Genomic DNA, 21,388 nt, shown 5'->3' with positions numbered 1-21,388 from the left:
GCATGTATGGCGCATCAAGCATAACAAGATGAAAACGAGGAGGTGCTGGCGAGTGGGAGGGGGGGTCCTAGACACTTGCTTTTCTTGAATCCCTCTGAATACATTTCACAATTCATCAGTTTTTGTCTTTCCTGCCACGAGTGAGGACAATCAGACCAGACACCCATTAGATTTTTCATGCAATTTTTTTTTCTTGTTCATGACATGTTGGCAGGGAGGATGGCAATTCTGAAATCTTACCAAATGAGAAAAATGTCAGAAACTGAACTGACAGCTAGTGGTTACTATGGTGATATGTGATATTGAAAAAATAAAATAAAGCTCAGTTAATTCAAAAGGAATCAAGTTTGGTATTTTTAAGCCACTTGATACTAAAGAAAACTTAATCCAGATATGGGGAGGTTATCTTGTTTTAGTTAACAAAAAAAATCATTTACTCGATTAATGATTAACAACTACCTATACCATAGATGGGAATAGTGAAGACAACTACAAAATAAGACCAGCTTTGATATAATTTTTTAAAAATTCTATATAGCAATTGTATTTCTAAATCACGGGTTATCGGAACAAACATTTTGTCTATAGAGGAGAACTACAATTTTCTTCTAATTCACAAAAGTTTCCTATTTTAGCTCAATATTCTAACTACAGTTTTGGGGAAATGGTAATTTCATTGAATGATAGGGATATATAAGCTTGAAGGTAAGAAAAGGTGCTAACTTGTATCTCTGATGAAAAACAGGACTATGCATTTGAGTTCCACAGGAACCCAAATATCTCAGTATTTGTGTATATATTTCATAAGGGTTTTTTTTTTATTCCTGAGAGAGCTACTTATGGGGCCAAAATAACGCGAGATCTGGTGTTCTCAAGATATTTTCAGCAGCCAGGAACTGAAATACCATGAGACCATCAGATCTCCTGTTATTACGGCTGCATTAATGGTTCCCTTAGGTATTAAAAAGAAGTCCATGAAAATCAAACACAAATATAAGAAGCAGAAATACAAATCTGAGAACATACAACCCCATCAGAAGCCCACAGCCTGTTTTGTGCATCTTCCAAACAAACACAAAGTGTAGTGGGGAAGGATGTGTAGGGGTTCTCTCATGCCTTAACAAATAAGAGTCATATATATATATATATATATTAAATAAATCAATACACACACACACACACACACACACACACACACACACACACACACACACTAAAAAAATTCAAACATACTCTTTCCCCACTCCCCTTGGTTTAAATTTAGTGTACATTTTCTGACAGTACTTCAGGATGATTACTAGCCACAAATTAATTAGTAGCTTTAAGAGTTATTGTCATGGACAACATTTTATGAGCAAAACCTCTGAAATAAAACAGAAAAGCTTCCTACAGAAACACAGAGAAATACCACAGGTACTGCAATTGACGGTCAAAAGTGCATTTAGTAAAATGTGAGGTAGATTTTATGGAATTTTATATTTTTAAAATGTCCATCTTTATTTAACCTGCATATCATTAATATTTCTATATTTTTCCATTTGGAACACTGATTTCACATTACTGAACAATATTTTAAAGACATCAATTTTTGTCAGGATTACATGTAACACAAAACACAGGATTCTTATTTATGAACACTCAAATGGCATTAAATGGGGGAGAGGACGAAGACGGAGAAAGAAGACAGAGAGGAGGGAGAGGAAGAAGAAAAAGCTCAGAAAAATGAACCAGTGTATATTACAGGTTAGAAGAGCTTCTTACTAACTACTGGATAGACTACAATGCCATCTACTGGGAAAGGAAAGTTAAACTCTAGCTAAAAGCTCGTGTTTCAAAAGGCTGGAGAATTAACTGGAAAAATGCCCAATCCAACATTGTGCACTGAAGAAAGAAAAAATGTCATTGAAACATCAGATCTTTTATATAGTTCATTATGTTCTGTTTCTGAGATCTCCTCCCAGCATTTTCCTTCTTAATTTCAGCTCAAGCCTCTTTTCAACTCCCTCCAACTACTGCTGAGTAACAAGTTAACAACACCCAGAAAAATAATCACTAGCAGCAAGCGACCTTGGTGTCCCCCTCTGCACTCTTCAGTCTGATTTTTATAAGCAGCGTATGTCAGAATCTCCAGTGGAAGGGAGGAAAATGGTATGAGAGAGGCTGTTCCCATATTTCAGGCACTGCTCCTTGACATCACATCACCATTTCTGATGCTTTGTGCAATGTATGTGATGTAATCCAATCTCTGAAAATTGCAGGGTACACTGAAAGTTTTGCACTAGATGACCACACAGTCTCTGCTCACATCCTTCACTGCATAGACTAACCCTTTTGGAAGTTACCTAACTCCTAGATGCATTTTACTTAGACCCAGACAGATTTCCAAGGATTTTCCGTAGCTGCTTTGAAGCACTATTAATTGTATTTGTTAATAATAATACTAATACATGGACTTTTCAAAAGCAACTGAGTAAGGGAGAAGCACAAGGCCCTTTGCTCATAAATGATGCAAGTACTTTTATCTCTCTCACCCTTTATTCTTTAGACTCAACTTGCACCCAGAGGCCATGACCAATATGGGTGCTGTGCACATGCATGGTAAGAGCAGACCCTGTCCAGAACAGCATGCAATCAAACCAGACAAAGCAAAGGATGTGGGAAAGACAAGAATGTCACCTTTGTATAGTGGGGAAGCTGAGACAGATCGATCAAGTGATTGGCTCATGTAATTGACACAGGTAATCTGGGGGAGAGCCAGGAACCGAATTAAAGACTCCCACATCTCAGTCCAGTATCTCCAACAGAAAGCCTGGGCCTACCCTTCCTTTAGCCTGGCAGGCAGGTGTCCTGGTGATTGTGAAGAGTGGCTGACCAAGAAACATGATGAAGGCGCAAAACCCTCCTCTCCTCCATGCAAGAATCACAGCTCTTCCTGCTGTTCCTGAAGGCCCCCCTTCCTTCCCTACAGGCTGATTCTTCTTTACTCCCTCTGACTAGAATCAGCAAAGGTGTGGTCACCATCAGCACTCTGGCCATGGATAGGGAAGGAGCAATATGGACCCCACATGTTTGAAGACTGAGGAGCTGGGATGGCCTGTGAGAGGCAACATGATATGATTGGTTCACTTGGCTTTACAGCAATTGTTGTTCACTGGCGGGGTCAGAGGTCAAAAAGGAGGTGGGAAGACCTCGTTTTGTTGGGCAGAGAAAAAGGGAAGTAGCAATAACAGAAAGGAAGCTAGGACATCAAGTGAGAGAAGGAGCAGAAACAAGTTGATTCATCTTCATTGTTTTAGGGGTTAAACCATCTTGCTATTGTACAAACAATAGGACCTTATTCTATCATCCATCTCTGTACAAAGATAGAATATGGATAAGGGCCCATATACGATGACTGTGTTTCTTATTTTGTAAAGGAAATATGGTTTCTCCTGGAATATATTTTACAGAAAACTTGCACCCAATGCATAGCAAAACTATTTCAGGAATATTTTCTACCTTACAATAGATGCTTCTATTCAAATTATATAAAAAAAGAATATTTATAAAATTGTATTTGCATCTCTTCCTACCATATAATAAACATTTGTGAAGAAACAAGAACCCTGAAGACTGTGTTTAAGGAGAGTGACTGTTCTGTGGCCAAAGTGAAAACAATATCCCAGAATCCAATCATATTAAAGCTAGTCAGTGAAAATCCTGCCTCTGATGAATTCAATGGGAGTTTTGCTGTTAACTTCACGGGGGCAAGGATTTCACCCTAGATCTTTAGACAAAAAGGTTCCCACTAAAGTTATCACAATTTCTACTCCTGAATTCATGTATTTGCTATATATCACTTATTCTGAAAGAACATAAAAGCAGATCTTATTCACATATGCAAGGAGAGGAAGCTTCTATGAAACAAAAGAATTCTCTTAAAAGTAAAAAAGTTGACAAAAAAATTCACTAGAAAAAATACAAAGCTGATACAGATTTCATTACACTAACACAAGCAAAGGAAGAGGAAATTACACATCTTACTTTTTGCAATTAAAAACAGAAATTATTTTGTTCAGTTTGTAAAATATAAAGGAGTCATAGTATATGAAAAGCAGATATTGTTTAAGGTATTAGAAATTTGGAGATGACCAATGGAAGAAATAAAACATACTGTATGTATTATAATACCAGCTATAAAACTTACCTTTAAAAACCTACACAAATACCTTTAATTTAATATAATGTAGGTTTATTTTAGCTCTGATTACCTGCCAGTAGCTCTGCCTTTCAAGTATCAAATCACGAGATTTGTGAAATGGATATATTTAAATACCTCTAGAAAAAAACCTACCCTATTTTTCCAGCAATTTTAAATATAAATATGTATTTCTGAAATTAGTTTAAACTGTCTTTTGTAATAATGTTACATTTGTAAATATCAAAGCACAATTGTTTGGACAGTTCTTATTGAACTTGAAAATACAACTTGCAGAAATTAACAGAAAATTATAATGAAAACCTGAGATGACTAATGCATCTTTCTTCTGCCCATTTATTTTCCAGGATATTTTTTACAAGATGTTACTATACTGTGTGACTTGCCCTGGAAAGAAGGGTTACAGTTTGGTGTCTGAAATTTTTAATTTCAAGACATTAGTATTCACTTGAGAGAATAAAAGAATAGCCAGGATTGAGAAGCAGCTGTTATTATTAATTATTATTATTATTATACATATTATTTATAGTTTATTAACACACAAATATGATAGTGGCTTATTGTACTGTGTGCTGCTCACACACTTAGGGTGACAAACTCCCTGCCCCAGCAACCTTACAATCAAACCATGGACCAGAGAGAACAAACAAAAGCTGGGGGAAGGAGAGGAAGAAGAGGAGTAATGGTTATGAGAGTATATGACCCACACAAACCTTGGGATGTAATTTGATGGTTCCAAATCATTTGAAAGCATACTTTAAAAATAAATAAGTGAGCTACCCAAATGTCTCTCTCAACTTAGCCATTGTTATTTTCACAGCATAGAGCCAGTGGTACCAGGTTACGGTATGTAATTCCAATGTCTTTTGTAGAGACTTTCTTTCTTTAAATGAGCTGGACCACACATACTCACTCATTCAGAAGAAGTCTATAGATGAGCTAGCCTCCAGTATTTTTAAAGTAACGGAGTTTGTGCAGCCTGCTGATATCTCAGAGAAACAACTATTTTCACATGTCATTCACATAATGGATGAGCTGCAGAGCAGAAAAGGGTTCTGAAAACTGTTCCGTTTATCACACTATATATGAAGATGCTTTGATACATGTATGCTCGCTTTCAAAAGCTGAGGTTCTTTTACCAGGACACTTTTGTACAGTAGCCCATATTGGTCACAAGGTAGAGTTTTGGTTTAATATTTTTTTTAAAGAAAGAAATGTATGTAAACAACCCCATTGACCAAACCGACAAAGTCTTGGATCCAACTAAGAGTTTGTATCGCTCAGGTATTTGATACCTCTTTTACCTAATAAAGCACTTGCTACTTTAGAAAAGCAAACTCAAAAGTTACATGTGAGCATACTGCTGTACACCATGCCTATTTATTCCCAATAAAAAAGCTGTCAAGTGTCGTGACAACAAGAAGCTGGTTTGCTTGTTCAATAAGATTGTGTGGTTTTCTTTCAGTTATCTACAGATATTATCAAAAAACAGTTTGAGGTCCAATTCTGATCTCACTTTTATTATTTTAAATTCATTTATTTCAATGAAATCCTTCCTGATCTGCACCAGTGTGAGATGAGAAGAATAACTTTTCACAATCTTCATTTCAGTGGCCAAAGTCTACCTGCATTTAAGTACCACCACCCCCACTCTTTTTAAGGCATGCTCTCAACCTCAATTTTTGCTAAAAATTCAAATTGACTTCAATGGGATTTCCATGTAGAGAATGTGGCTAAAATGTGATCAAGTGTGTCAAATCATACAGTCCAACCTCAGACAACATTGTCACTGATTTTAATAGTAGTACAGACTAAAAGCAGGCCTGCACTTGCAGGAGTTTGATATAAGTTCTCTTGGAAGGGTTAGGGCATAGCCAGAAGCTACCAAATTTGGACCTTTGCTTTTATCAGGTGCTGAAAGCAGCATCAAATATTCTTGTAATTGGCAAGGTTTCATTAATTTTAAAACTACTGAAAATACAAAGTGCTGTATTTTATTTTGTTTGTTCCCAACATTTATTGGAAGCTATTTTACATGCTAACACATTCAGGCCTGGTGGCACAAGATGACCATTGCCACTCTCAATGTTTTGTAGCCTCTTTACTTTCAACAATGCTGGAGTTTAGTGGGCGATGTCATGGGTGTGAAACAGCATGTTTTCTGTCAAAGACACTTTGAAGGGTTATTTAAACAAACTGAAAGTAAAAGACCAAACTCTATGAAAGTTGCACAGAAATATGATCACGGAACTTTCCATTTAGGAAGAATTAAGCTTTGAAAGAGTTTTTCCATTGAAAAAGCTGTATAATGATAGTTATGCAGGTGGCCCCTGGATTTATTGTTGGATTTCACTTTGGCTGCTATGGAGTTCCCGTGGGGACTATTATGTCAATAATTTCTAAGGCAACATTTTATTCCAGGTAACAGTAATTACATAAAAAGGAGAGCGTTTGGCTCTGGAAATACTAGGATACAATTCTGAATTGCCCACACCAAGAAAAGCAAAATGAAAAAAACATATTCTGTAGCCTTTCTATTCTTGCCACTTTCACCTCCAATTATATGCCCGTAAACATTTGTTAGACATCTCAGAACTTAACTTTCTTTGAAGGCACACAAAAGTTTGAATATTCAATTTCATTTGTAAACACGTTGCATGAGATTTAGCCCCAGAATTTCTATTACTCCAGGATGAGTTGCTGGGTTATATTCAGTGCAACTCTGAAAATGGCAGGGTATGGGCCTATTGTCCACTCTCCACACACAAAATCATCATCACTAACAGTTATGCCCTGTAGTCGTGACGTCTGGGAAATTCAGGGAAAAAAAGCTATGATCATTTTTGGCAAAGATAAAAATTAAAAAGAGTGTTTTTCAAATTTCCCCGGATACAGACTACAAATAATTAGTAAGTGAAGCAAGGGCAGAACATACAGATTCTGTCCAAACTACAGAGTTTAAGAGCTATACAAATTAAAGGACAGATTCTTTACAGATACTAAATTACATCAAGTCACTGATTTTATGAAGCCAAAAAAGATTTATTGCAATATATTAATGATCAAAATATCTAAAAATATACTGTAAGGTGACAATATTTTAACAATATTTTTAACAATGCCTCTAAAAGCAAATAAAGCTTGACGTAATCTCCTGAAAATAAAAACAATTGTCTCTTTAAAGATCTGCTTTGTGTTCCAGATATTAACTACATTTTACTGTAGCTAATGTTTATTTTATGTTTGCAGCATTTAATTTAAGCATTTGGTTAACAGAAAGCACAGGGATAGATGTCCAAACTCCCAGAATGGAAAGTTCACATTAGTGTCAGTTCAGGCTTGTCTGAGTCAGCGAAAACCCATGTGTCCGAAACGTATATTTACTTTTAACGCATCCTCGCTCCCTAAAACCACCAAATGTGGCCTGTACCTGAAATATTTTTCAGTAGTTTTAAGTGGATATAAAAAAACACAAGTCTAAAATAATTTGCAAATAGCTGTGACAGAAGCCTGGAAATACCGTTCTGGGATTAGAAGGAAGGGGCAGGAACATTTCAAAGTCTCAGAGACTCAACTGAAACATAAACTTTTGGGGAAAACATTGTGGGACATGGAGGTTGGTTTTGGTTTCTTTTGTAAATTTGAAAGATTATTAAAAACCTCTTAAACATCACGTTTGCTTTTGAATATTTTTCTTCTAATTGAACAAGTGTTAAACTGCATCAGGCTGTCACAGCTGTTACAATACATGAACCACACTTACAGTAACAGCTTTCGTTCCACATTTTTGTGGAGCAGTTTCCATAGCACTGTGATCAGGGTTTGCATATTTTTATACCACTTGCATATTGAAAATAAACTCTGATGTTTAGATTGCTTTCCCCCACTGCATCTGGCACTTACATGTCCTGAAAGACAAGCAGGCAACTATGGTTTCAGGCCAAACAGTCCCAGTATAACACCTTGTTTTATTTTTATAAAGTTATTTTTAACTTAAAAGAGTGACTAAATCATATATTAGAGGAGGAAGCTTTGAAATATACCATTTATCCAAACTGTCATCCATGAATTAAACATAAAGTCAATTTTTTCCATACACAACAATACACAATATATTCAAATATATATCAGGCAATAACAATATAAGTACGATGAACTATTGATCAATTAAATGTTCATGTCAAATAAAGAATTATGTAGAAAAATGTGTTCTGAAGTTAATGGAACTGTGCGCTTCTGATGCAAAAAGCACCTGTTTCTTTTGCTAAAGACTAATCACATTTCAGGATCAAAAGTGAATGTTTGCAAAAACTACCATGGCATAAAATTGGAACATTTATTTTCACGTGTATCTGAACATTTGCAACAGAAAGAAAATAACCTTTATTAAGCCTAAAAAGAACACACTGTGTATCAAAAGTATTCTTCGCATGATAATTACTTCTTCATGCGAACATGAGTTGGATTATTGCTTAGCAGAAAAAAATCAACTCCTACAAACACTTGTTTTGAGAACTACAAATCAGAACAATGTCTTGCTCATTGTCTTCTGTACAGGATTAGATCTTAATTGGTGGCAAATGTTTTACCTTGCCAAATCGCCAGAGTACACATGTTATTTAAACTGTGCTTCTTGGTGTGCAACCCCCCCTGTAAATGAGCAGATTCAAAATGAGTAAATTATATCAGTGCTTTTCACTTTAAATTTTAATAAGAAACAGAGATATCTTCTCTCTCTTTCTCTGTCCCTCCCTCTCTTCTAGGAACAGAAGGCTGCTGGAGAAAGGAATGAAAATCTGGAAAGAATTTGGGGTGGACTGGCCAACCCTCTTTCATTTCCTTCAGATGTTTACAATCTAGCACCTTTCTGAAGACAAAGATGGGAAAAAAGCTATTTTTTCCTTTGACTGAAGGGTGAGACAGGGGGGTATTAAAAACTGATCAATGTAATTTTTTTCTCAGAAGTATTTGCACATCTGTGAAATAACGTAATTTATGAAAAAAAATCTTTTATATGACATTCATGATTATAGCTTGATCTGGAGAATTATTCAAATATAAAATTAAATGCTGGAAAAACTAGCTGTGCTGTGGATGACTGAGCTTTTACCAGCTGTGCCTCAAACTTCTATAATTCTATTAAAAGTATATGTGAGCCTTTCCAAGTATGTCTGAATCTCTTTAAAAAGGAATGTTACATTTCCAAATGGCTTTATGATCACTTGCTTTTTGTTTTCCCTCGGTTATCATCCCAGTGGTTGGATAACGTTTTATCTGACTGTAAAAAAAATTAGGAATGTGTACCCACGGAACGTGCTCTATAAATTATATTGTGTTTTATTATCACCAGGCTTAGGAAAAAATTGGCTCTTGAGAAAGGTTAAAAACCTTTAAAGTGAATTCTCCTGTTTGGTTAAAATTACTTTTGATTTAATATGATCCATCTGTAATCTCTACCTGGCCTACCTCTCTCCCTTTCCTCCTACCTCCCCCTCCCTGGAAAAAGTCAAGTGCTACAGCCAACAGAATGGGCAGTGCGGAGAAGTACAAGAAGAAGCAAAATACAAGATAGTTTTCTGTCTAAATGGAACAAAGCTGCCAAAGTTTTGCTTCCTGTATTTAATACTATATCTCCATTTTACCCTCTGCATGTGTTTCCTACTCAAACAAGAAATCTTGATTACTATACCTTCAAATAACAGTGCTACTGTTTTTTAAACAATTAATCCAATGGTCTGCAATGGAAACTGAATGTCATCTTATGCATTGTGTACTTACAACAAAATTGGAAAGCCTTATTTTCTTCTTAAGGTTACAAGGCAGTCTGCTTAATTCAAACTGAATCACACAGGACTGAATTGCCAACTAGCTTCACATAGATTGAACACAGGCACAAATTCAGAATAAAAAAATCAGTTTTAAGCTCACCCCTTGAATAATTATTTTAGTAAGGATGCTTTCCAGCTTTATTATATTTTAAAGGTTATAAGTAATGTAATCTTGAAACTACATGTAGTCTCACATGTACCTATCAAATATTTTGAATAGAAGAAAATAGACAATCCTAAAAATGTATTAAATGTTATGGTAAAGGGTACCAAAAAAGACCACATTAGCAAAAGATGGGCTCTACAGTTATAGTTTTACAAAACAGAAGCAATATAAGGGATAAGATATAGTTTCTGCTGCCTAAGACAGACGGACTTTAATAACACTTAACAGAATGATGCACATTAATGATCTCAGAAAGCACTTCTTATGCCTCATCCATCATGTGGAGCAGAGAATGAAGCCTTCGACAGCATTAGGAATTATTCTAGATCTTGTCAGTAATTCGCAGCTTCTCTGTAGTATCGTAACACAAATTTGTGTGTATGAGACACTGACCATTAATCTAAGGGCTTTTTTTTCCCACTCGCCACAGCGTGCGGAGAATGTATCAATTGTTTCATGGAGAAATTTTACATATGAAACCATACGAAACAAAACAGGGGAAAGAGCCCAAATATAGCTACAGCAATAAACAGATGGAATGAAAAAGAAAGATTTGTGATTAAAAGCAAAACCCATAATATTTCTGCATGCACAACTACAAACATCCTGAACAGGAGATAGTCAGAACATGCACTGATTTAAAAAGTTGTTTTAGTTTCCACACACAGACATTCTTACATTTAGTTTGGTAAGGGTGCTCGCCCCTTCTTTTATTTCAGTATAAAAAGAGATCTGCAGTTTCTTCTAAAAGATCATGCATTTTTATCCATAATAGCAAAATAAATTTCCATTGGAAACCCCTTATGATTGAACACACAATATCTTTTGGCAACATTTTCCTTAAGATAAATCTGCCATTCATGGCATGATGGTCACTTCAACTAGAATCGCTACTACAAAGAAAAATGTCCATAAATATTTGTACAACAAACTCCTTCTGGAAAAAAAATCCCTCTGAGTATACTCCAAATTGATTTCTATACATAGAGATTAAAGCTAGCTGGTTGTATGTAGTTTATGATAAATTAGCATTATCTGGCTTCCAAAAGTCACACACACACCCCCAAACAAATATACTTCTACATAGATATGATAGAATTCACAGCAACAAAAATGCTTGTCAGACAGAATGAGGTAAATTCTTTTCTAAAGGTGGAGGACCTGAACTGTCTCCAAAATGTAGCGAAGAACAAGGTTAATTTGAGCAAATACTAAGAAAAACAATATGAATAAGAATTTAGAATACTTCTAAGTTCTAATAGCATTCATTATTTTATGTTGGTTATATTTTATATTTCAAATAACAACTACTCAAAGGAACTGGGTTGTATCCAACAGATGCTGTGATTGCTGTGTAAATGTAGGATTACATCCACTCTATCATCTTCCTCAATAAAATGTAATAATTTTGGTTTTACTTATGTCCTTGTATATAAATAGCATGACAAATAAAGTCCTCAGTGCTTTGTTTAGAATTTTTTACTTGACAAATATTGGGAAAGTGATTGAATAGTCACAGGTAATAGGCACAAATTACAGATTATAAACTCATTGGAAAGTACAAACACCCATACAAGTCTGTTAACCCCCCTGACAAAACCTGGAAATTAGAAATCCAATAACTGAGCATCAATAGGGGCTGTAAGAGCTGGACAGATATTTAAACTGTGCATGATGCTCATATCATGAGTGAATGAAACATGGGTGAAAATTGAGGTTTTCACGAAATAATGAAGATTTGATGTTGCATCACAACACTTGTTCGAATGGCTCTGATTCATTCTCTACTCCTGTTTTGTAATCCCCAGAATGATATGAAATGTGTGTTTAGCTGTTTCACATTTCTTAACATGTTTGAAAAAATACAAAATAAAAACAACATGCAGATTAGGGGAGAGACTGTTCTAATACCATCTATATTATCAGCCTGTAGCTAGTGCTTTTAAAAACATGATTTTATTTTTAAAGTATGTCACACCAGCTATCTAGAGTACTTTTTCCATTTAGGTTTCATGGGCAAAATATACATAATGTTTGCCAATGCAAAATTATCTAAAAGCTTTAACTTTCACTTTTAGGTAATTAAACCACAAAGATACAGCCTCGCCCATAGCGACTATATGAACTTCTAGAAATGGGCAAAGAGAGGACAAGAAAAAAAAGTCTGTTTCAATTATTCTGATGTGTAACATGAAATGGCTAACAAAAGAACCTGGCATGAATATGTATGTTTATACAGTGCACTGCTGGTAAACATACCAAATAAAGTGCAATGGATTATGGTAAAAATAGTTTCTCCTTAACTCTCAATACATTTAATATGAGCTGGAAAACTAAATTTAACTAGAAACACATTTAACCCACAGAGCCTCTCTTTATAGTTCAGTACAAATGCAGCCAGATTTTGGTTTAAAAAAAAAAACCCTAAACAAACAACAAAAATCCCCTAACCCTCTGCTGTCTCTCTGCAAGTCTGCAAGCTCTCTAGTGCTGAGATAAAGACCCAATCTCCTCATCAAACACCTCCGGGCTCGGCCATCTAATAGGAACAAATTGGCAATGACTGCCCAAGCAAGTAACACAGCCCCACTGATTTGTAGATTGATACTGATGCCTAATGATCCCCTTGGGCAGATCAATAGCAACAATCCTCATCCCTGCCTTTCTTCTTTATTGGCACAGAAGACTGAGGCAAAGAGAAAGCAGTACACATACATGCACAGCACTTGAGGTGCACAGAGAGAGAGAATAAGAATCCAGGTGTTCTTATGAGATATAAAGCTGTAAAGACGGATGAAAATGTCCCCTGAAAGGGCGGCCAAAGAGAAGAAGCAGTCATGCAACTTTATTTCTCATAAAAGATATAAATGGTCTTGGTATATCTCTGTCCTTTTACATGAATAGGAAGAGTAGCGGCTGAATTTGGGGACTTCAGCACCCAATACGCTCATGTTGTGCGCTGAAGCAACTTTCTACTGGCACCTTTGTTTGTGATATACAAGTTTAATGGTGGCTTTAAGTGACTGGCCTAACATTTCTACAGTAGTTCATGGAAAATTCAGATCACATGAATAATGAGATGAGCAGAACAAAAGCTAACATGTAGCAGAAGTGCATATAAGTCTTTGATTTTTATGAAAACTCAAGGAAGGTGCGAGAATTTAAGTATTGCAGAGGTCAAGTAGGATGTGATGACAGTCACCGTTATGGCCATAGGAATCTGGGCAAGTGGATCTCCGGCACATTGTTATAACAGGGTTCTACACCAGCCTTGCTTAACTTGTCTTTGCCTCTCCACTTTCAATTGTCGTGTTGTCTCTTAGAATTTCAGAATCTCTTGATTCTGATCAATCAGGCAATTTCTATGCAGTATCTTTATTCACACACACCCAGCAAGAATTATTTGTTTTCTTGTTTATTTAGTATACCAGTGAATACAATTATCCAATTAGTATATTCCTTTAAAGTCTCCAGTAATAATGAAGGAAAACTAATGGAGTTGCCATGGATTTTCTTTTTCAATGAATTAAATTTAGTGATATTCTGTGGACTTCTAAGTGGTCATTTATAGCATCAGGGTTATTGGCAAGCATCACAACCAGCACTAAGATTCTGTATGCCACTCACACCCACATTCCCTCCCCCCCTACATATACACAATAATTTTGAACGGACATCAGGTGTATCCTGATTATCAGGAAAACAAGCACATCTGCAGTCAAAAATGAGTTTCAATTCTATTAGAAAAGTTCAAAGTCTGCTGAATATTTTAATCACATTTTTTTCTTGTTCACATTTGAAATTCTCTCAGCCTTCAACTGTCTTTGCACTTTTCAGGGGTTATGTCCAAAACAGCAATAAGAATTAGAGAAAATAGTCACAATTTTTAAATCATAGTCAGACCCAAAACTAACTGCCTGAGAATCTGCTTTGTTCAGCAATCCGTGTGGTAGCGTGATGCTTTATAGCTGCTTTATTAAAATGTGGGGAGAGCAAAACAAAAGATAAAAATCAAATTTCATTGACTATAAATTGTTAAACCAACCCTCCAATGAAATATTTTCTTTTAATAACAAAAATGTCTTTTTGATCTTTTTGTATATTCACAATAAAAACAGACCCGCATTAGAAATCTCTGCCATTCCACCAACTGTATTTCATCAATGAAGAATCTTTTGACTCCTGCATGCTGCCTTTTTGAACAGGAGAAAGTTAAATTCTTGTCGTAAGGGGATTTAGCCAGATGCTCGAAACAGGCATGCACACCACAGATCCAGCACTGACCATTTTAAAATTTAAATCTCACACTAATGATCGGTATAATCATCGCAATCATCATCATCATAACAATAAAAAGATGCATCCTGTTAGCCCCTGACATCAATCAACGTGTGGTGAAAAATCAGAACCCTTTCTCGCTCTCCCCCTCGCTCTCTCCCCCATCCTCACCCCTCCTCCCCCAGGTTGCTCACAGAAGTGATCACATTTAATTCATTGCATTATTATGTCATCTCCATACTAATCTCCCCCCTCACACCTCCACCACTTTGACATGCAAATGAGCTAGAAAAAAGGCACACATTAATAGAAAAAAGTCACAGCAATCATGTCATGATTCCATGCCTTCCAGCCCCGCCACACTCCCCCCCGTGCCCCCCCCATCTCTCTCTCCAGCACGCAGTGCTGGTGATCACAAGAAACAACAGCAATCTGTTGAAGATCAGACGCTAAGACAGGGAGGTGGGGAGAGGAATACAACACATACACGTGTCAGCAACGCAGCCAGGCAGCCCTATTTGCATATTCACATGAGTTCTATGCTCAGATTGCTTAAGTAGGAAAGAAGTTAGGTGTCTTCCCCAACCACCTCCCCTCCCCACTCCAGAAAGAAACAGCAATTTATAACCCAAAAGGGGGTGGGGGGGAAGAAAGGGTAAGCTCCAACTGCCTTACCTCAGCTGGCTCGCTTGCTGTGGCTCTTAAAAGGAATTCCCTGTGGTTCCTTTCGAATTTTTGAGAACCATCCTTCAGGGTTTTTAGTTTTCTCTTTCTCTCTCTTCCTCCTCCTCCTCCTCTTTCTGTGTTGTGACTGGGTTTATAAAAAAAATAAAAAAGACAACTCCATGTTAAGCTAGCAGTCAAGGCATCATGAAGTCTAGGGCTGCAAGGGGAGGGAAAAGAGGAGGGGAGGGTCACAGCTTAATGCTTTACAAAAGGGAACCCAAAGCCTGTATATATTTTTTAAAATATCCTACACAAAATACTGAGATGCACATGTGTACGCCTATATAGCCCATGTGTACGTATTACAGATACTTAATGACATTTTCATCCCAAAATGTGAATAATGTTCAGCCTTTGACGCAAACGCCATGACATTCAGAGTTAATATGGAAACTCTGTTCTGAACCTACCCTGTTGTTTCAGAACATGGGTATTCAAATAGCAATGGATGTTACATCCTAGACAGTATTTGCAGCATTTGTGTACAACGGTTAAGGATGGAGGTTCAGCCTTAACTCTCAATTTCTGGCTCTGGTCTGTTGACACGAAAACCTCAGTGTTATTTAAACTGCACTTGTGCGCCAGGGGTTTTTTATTTAATTTTTCTAATGACAATAATAGAGAGAAAAACAAATCTACTCTGTAAACATATCGGAATAACAGCTCTGTGTTTATGGGCCAGAATGGAACAATATGTGCAGGCCTATTGTTTTAAAAAACACAGCTTTTGTTATCCAGTTTGATACACATATTATTTATCAATAGACTGTAATGGCTCCTCAGGAGTGTTACCATCCATTGCATCAAGCCTACTGCCACGTGTGTAGATTAAATTCACCTTCTAAGCGCCCTAAATTAAATGTCTGTTGGAAAATATCTCTTGTCTACGTGCAGTAGTAGTTCGAGAATCCTCATCATTAGCATGAATGCTTTGAGAGATGCATTGTTCCAGAATACAAGTTAGGAGATCAGATTACTGATGGATTGCTAAATTCCTCGTTATAAAATGAACACAAAAACCAAATAAACTTTATTAAATATTCTCACACTGAGTAATTAGAAGTGTCCAAATTTATTTTTTTCAAGTATGTTCCTAAAGTGAAACACAGTGCCTCATGTTTCATCCCAGAGTGCCTTTTTATAGCCAACTTATAAATCCCTAAAATATGTGCTTTCCATAATAAATGCTGGAACATTAAATACACATAGTCTAGGGCTATGAACAGTGCAGTTTTAATAATAAGTGTGCATAAGCAAGGACAGACATACTATGGGTATATATATTTGTATGATAAATACATGTACACTACCAACTGTACATGAATGCTATGATGGGAATACAAACAATAGAAGCAGGAAGGCAAGGAAGGAGTTAGCAGTCACCCTGATTGAGGAATTGGGGGAGGGGGAGATTAGTTATTAAAAAGGGGTCAAAACAAGCTTTATTTTGGCATTTTCTCTATTTGAAAGAGAGCTCTTGGCAGACACATATTTTTAGAAAAATTAATTTCTCTGCCTATGTGTCTCTTCTCCACCTTCAAAGAGCCTGGGAAAAACAACGTTTTGTATTCACGTTGAGTCTCCTAAAGAAAAAAAGGTAATTTTAAGAATCTGACCACAGAGTCTGAGTTACTGTCCTCCACACAATATTGGTGGAAAATATTTGTGACAAAGCTGAGTCCCAGAAATAAAGAGAAAGAAAAAGGAAAAAATCCAAAACATTAAACAACAGAAACATTATATTTCAATATTATCATATGAATTAAATGTAATCCTTGAAGCGACTAGTCCCGGGGGTCACATATTAGGCCATTTTTCCCTTTCTTTCTTTCTTATTTAATAGAGGTCATCCGGGCTGAAAAGCAGAACCCAAATGAAAAGCATCTTCAATGTGGTTATAACATGAGCTGCACAGGGTCAGGCAGTGTCTTGTATGGCCTCATAAAAAATACATAACCAGACAGGCTAATAGTATTTCTTTGCATTCATTTTTGGACGGGAACTGGCGGACAGAAGGGGGGAAGGAAAGGGGATTGATGGAGATAGGCACACATAAAAAAGAACCCTACATGCACATTTCCATAATGCAAAGCTTTTAGCAAATTTCTTCCTTTTGAGAAAAAGGTGTTCATTCATTTAACAAGCGTCTTCAACTTGCTTACGTAAAAAACAAGTGTACAAATGATTTCTATTGTCTCAACACTGGAACAGTATTTGCTGTCTTTACATACGTTTACATATATTTTCATGTATTCATTCAGGTCAGTCATGCTTAACTGAATGTGCAACCATGTTCTGGTTTTTTGGTTTTTGTTTTGTTTTTGAGGGGGGGAGGTTTGTTTGTTTTTGCGTTAAACATTTTTCTTGCAGTAGGTTATTTATCCACACACGGGCACAACCAAAATTAATTTGAATGATTTCTCTGCTGAGCAGAAATACTGATGAAAAGTCCCAGTGACATGGTTTCTGCTTTAATTTGCTCTCATATGGGAGGGGTTTACTCAACGCACAAAATTTATGCAGGCTGAAAAGATGTGCTGGGTGTGAGAGAGAGAGAATAAAAACAGAGAGGGAATGTGTAAAAAATAAAAATAAACAGCTCTAAAAATGCTTCTGAATATAAGAGAAGCTCTGGATGTGTGTTACCACCTCCCTTCCCCCTCCTCCCCAAATATAGCCTGGAGATGAGTGACCCTGCTGAGGGGACATGGAGACGCAGAGGTGACCCAATGCTAACCAGCCTGTTAGAACTAATAAGGTGTGCTCCTAAGCCACTCAAGTGACATTAGGGCATTGTGGAAATAACTCTCCTTCTTATTGCCCATCCTCAGCTTGAAATTTACTACTCCTTTGCATTATTAAAGAGACAGCTTGCATTCACTCTGGGGGAGAAGATTTGGTGAGGATAAATAACTGTGCATGATTTTTTTTAAAAAAATTGTTATGTTTGTGCTCACCATAGTCTGTATATTAAGATTCTGGGCATTAAAGCATCCTGGCTTAATAAATTGTTATTTATTATATGAACTGTTTTCAAAAATAAAATCTAGTTTAGAACAAGAAGGTTTTTCTCTCCCTCCCCCCAGAATATGGCAAGGAAATAGGAGCTATTAGGAACACTGCAAAAAAGGTTATATGAGCTCTAATAGCAGGCTATGTGGAACCAAAGGTATGATTCCAAAACGTTTACTCGATAGCACTGTTTCTCGTTTACATGAAACTGCTCTGTGATGCGGCAGTGCCACACTATAGCATCCCTGCTGGTGGAGTCTGGCATACCTGGCACTTTCTACCTTAGCTTCCTTCCCAAGATGAGCATCCTCAGCTCCCTGGACACTGCGCGGTGCTGGAGATGTCACTATGCCCTTCCGCCAAATCACAAACTTAACCTCTTCTGGAGCAGCAAATTTCCAAACAAAAAAATCCCAACAAAATAAAAACTTCTTCTGCTCTTCGGGGCTTCTTTTCAGCCTGCCCTCAGGCCTCTCTTTCTAGCCACTGTCTGGAATACTTTGAGTGTCTTTTTCTGCTCTGAGTTAAAGCACAGATCCCAGGTTGGGTCCCAGGAAAGCCATTTCCCCCTGCAGTCTCTGCCACTGAGCCTACCTGTTCCCTGGGGTTACAACCCTCTTGATATAGAGTAGTCGCTTCCAGCTGGTTCCCCAGAGTACCCTTTCCTCAGCAGGTCCTTCATGGAGCCTATTCACTGCCTGGGTTTCAGCCAGATTAATCTCCACCAGGTCTTTTATAGGGCCCAGGTAACTGTGAAGCTAACAAACTGACAAACTGAGTAGCATGTCCTGTGGTCTACCTGCAAAGCCAACTCTTCCTCTCATCCACGAAAGCGAGCTCCCCCACATGTTGCAGTAAATTCAGATGCAGTTCACAATAATAGACGATCATCTCTCTCTTTAGGTGTGGGCTTCGATCACCAGCAAATTAATTGGCAATGGAAATCAAAGCCAACATTCCCACAAAAGAATCATTCACTCCTCTCACAGCTAATCTTTCAGGGTATGTGTCACTATCACTACATCACTGTGTAAGTGTCCATCAAGCGGAATCTTTGCAACCAGAAGGCCTACAGAATTTTTGTTAATAATAACTAATACTTACCACATCTAGAGCCCTTTTCATCATCAGATTCAGAGCACTTACAAAGGAGCTCATTATCATAATCCCTGGTTTACAGATGGGAATCCTGAGGTGAAGTGACTTGACCAAGGTCATTCAGCAGGCCAGTGGCATAGCTGGATATAGAACCCAGGTGTCCTGAGTCTGTTCAGTGCTGTGACAGCCACCACAGAAAACACAAGAAGCTGGTTCACCTAGCAGCCACAAGCCAGCCTAATTTAACCATGGCAGAAGTGCAATGCTCTTGATATGATTTGGTGGGTAAATCCATCACAGTTCTTCCCTGATGGATAATACACAAAATCAAAGGAGTACTAGTCAAATGCTTCTGGGAAGTAAATGGAACGTGTGTTCTGTCAATGTAAGATAAACTGACAGTGCAGCAAAGGAAAAGCAATTTCTGCCCCACCGCTGTCACCAGACGAAACTCTGTTTTGTTATTATCTTTATACCAGATATTAAGCAAAAGTACTAGAAATGATCATGTGTAAAATGTTTCTTCCTCCCTACGTAAAGCTTTTCATGGGAAAAGACATTACATAATCAAGTCCACCATGAATGTCCCAGAGTGAAGGACGTGCAACAAAGCAGTAAGGAGCATGATAGGTATTAGAAATGGCTATGACTATTCGGTTGTATTCCTAGTGAAGAGCATTTTGAATGTCTAACTCCCCTCCTCCCAGAAAGAGAGTTGTAGTGTTCAGCAGAAAATCAGCTGACCATACATTCAACGATTTACAGACCTCCCTATCCTATAGAACCACCACACCGAATGTGTTCAATAATAAAATCATAGTAGAGAGGAAAATCATAAGAACATAAGAACGGCCGTACTGGGTCAGACCAAAGGTCCATCTAGCCCAGTAGCCTGTCTGCCGACAGTGGCCAGCACCAGATGCCCCAGAGAGGGTGGACCGAAGACAATGATTAAGCGATTTGTCTCCTGCCATCCTTCTCCAGCCTCTGACAAATAGAGGCGAAGGACACCATTTCTGTCCCCTGGCTAATAGCCTTTTATGGACCTAACCTCCATGAAATTATTTAGCTTCTTTTTAAACTCTGTTATAGTCCTAGCCTTCACAGCCTCCTCTGGCAAGGAGTTCCACAGGTTGACTACACGCGGTGTGAAGAAGAACCTTCTTTTATTAGTTTTAAACCTGCTACCCATTAATTTCATTTGGTGTCCATCTAGCACTGAAATGGGGCTGGATGAACCAAGAGACCTTTTTATCAGCTATGGGCCTCTCATATTTATCATCAGAGAGATCCAGGAAAATTCAGGAGAGCACAAAGTCAAAACTGCAGCCACTTCTTTGTTGTTCTGCCTAAAGTGTCTCCCACTAGGCTGGGTAGAATGAGCACTGCCCCTTTTGCACTGTTAGCAGCTGAGAAGGCCAGGAAGGGGAGGAGTCTGCACAATCGTGTGATGGAATAAGTGCATATGCCATAAATATTTAAATGGTCCCCAAAGCCATTCTATACATTCTGCGACTGAGGCATAATTGAAAATGAATGTGTGACCCAGGAAAAACTGCTGAGAGACTGTCTGTGCCTCTGTCCTGATGCCACATGAAAAGCCAGGGACAACAAGTCATACCATCCTTCACTAGTGAATTTCAGATGGCCTGGACAACAGACCCAAAAGATCCAAAAGGATTCAGGAAGGGTTCAGACCGGATCTGCTAGTCTTCTTCACGGTGTGCTCCCTGACCAGTGCCTTCTTGCTTCCTCTCAATGCCAGGATGCGTTTTGGGTTGCAAAACCATAGCAATAAACATTTGAATGGAATATGTCATCTAATGATCATTTATGCAAGAATCCATAACTGGGGCCAAACAAGACAAGAAAGAGAGTTGTGAGGAAGCAGATAAAATCCCACTTCTGAGGGAGTGGCTGGATACTGCAATTGTTTGGGAGTGCTTTATGTGACTGTTGAGTTGTGGAAATGGACTCCAAATTACAGCAGGAACACAACTGTTTACAAAGTATTCTTTACAGTCTTCTGTCCCTGTGATGAGGCTGTTTTCTTTCCTCCCCCGAAAACCTCTTGCCCGAGTG

The 21,388-nt window shown here is 37.6% G+C and overlaps 1 protein-coding gene across 1 annotated transcript in view; it reads right to left on the bottom strand.

Annotated features, from left to right (window-relative positions):
- The window catches only part of ZFHX3 (zinc finger homeobox 3), an 866,714-nt gene extending 851,370 nt beyond the window's left edge, over positions 1 to 15,344 (bottom strand). Inside the window, exon 1 of the mRNA XM_075939759.2 lies at positions 15,146 to 15,344. The gene's annotated coding sequence lies outside the window, so the exon portion shown is untranslated. The remainder of the gene's footprint in view (positions 1 to 15,145) is intronic.
- Positions 15,345 to 21,388: the final 6,044 nt, after the last annotated feature.

The sequence above is a fragment of the Pelodiscus sinensis genome, chromosome 12 (genome assembly GCF_052426305.1).
Source record: "Pelodiscus sinensis isolate ZL-2025 chromosome 12, ASM5242630v1, whole genome shotgun sequence".
Taxonomy (NCBI): Eukaryota; Metazoa; Chordata; order Testudines; family Trionychidae; genus Pelodiscus; species Pelodiscus sinensis.
This window is presented reverse-complemented; position numbering and strand designations above follow the sequence as displayed.